This window comes from Macrobrachium nipponense, chromosome 5, assembly GCF_015104395.2.
Source record: "Macrobrachium nipponense isolate FS-2020 chromosome 5, ASM1510439v2, whole genome shotgun sequence".
NCBI lineage: Eukaryota > Metazoa > Arthropoda > Malacostraca > Decapoda > Palaemonidae > Macrobrachium > Macrobrachium nipponense.
Genome location: NC_061107.1, coordinates 142,726,484 through 142,727,397, shown reverse-complemented (window position 1 = coordinate 142,727,397; position 914 = coordinate 142,726,484).

Sequence of the window (914 nt, the reverse complement as noted above, 5' to 3'; positions counted from 1 at the left end):
TCTTTGACTTCCTCAAACTTAACATTTGAAGGTTTAAATGTGTATATATTTATTTTGATGTGCAGTTACGATTTTTACAATGTATTTGAGGCGTATGCTGTTAAGTTGAAAGTCTGTAAGACGTAATTCTGGCTTTTGTTCAAGTAAAGGCTGTATACATTTATCAGTCTTGTCTTTGGACTACCTAGGCGCGATTCCCTCTTGATTTATGGGGGTGGTGGTGTGTTATGACACATGAGGCGTTAGAGTTAACACTCTAAATTTCGACATCATCCTATAAAATTATGTCTATTTTAAAGTTATGTGAAATTTCATCCCTTTAGAAATATAATTATTATCACTGTATTTCTTGGTATTATTATTTTACTAGTATTTCACCATTAGTAATATTTAACCATCATTAATGCCGAGTGAGATTAAACAGAGGAAAGAAACAAAAAGCTATGCCTCACGATCATTCATTTCAATCTGGTTCCCATTCCTTGACCTCCCTTATTATAATTCAGTACTTGTTTTACTAGGGTTGTTGAAATAGTCGCTTAGATTGCTGTCAACAGGAATCGACGCTAAATGCACATTTAAAATGAAAAGAAAGACATCTACAGTACCTGTTGACAATATACCAGGTATACCATATTAAACTTTCATTGGACTTAGCTATTACATATTTCCTAAGCACGAGTATAATTACAATGACACATGATACCTTCGTCAAGCTTCGCTTGTGTTCTACCGGTAAACCAAGGTTTCACAGCTTTACTCAGCGTTTGTCTAAGTTTTTAACCTCATAAGAAGTTGGGATGTTTGTTTTACTTTTTTATTTTTGTTTTTCAGGGGAAAAGTTTACTTAGTTCCTTCTGTGTAAATTGCACCTTATTATTAGAAACACTCTTATTCAAGAGTTTTGCTCTTTC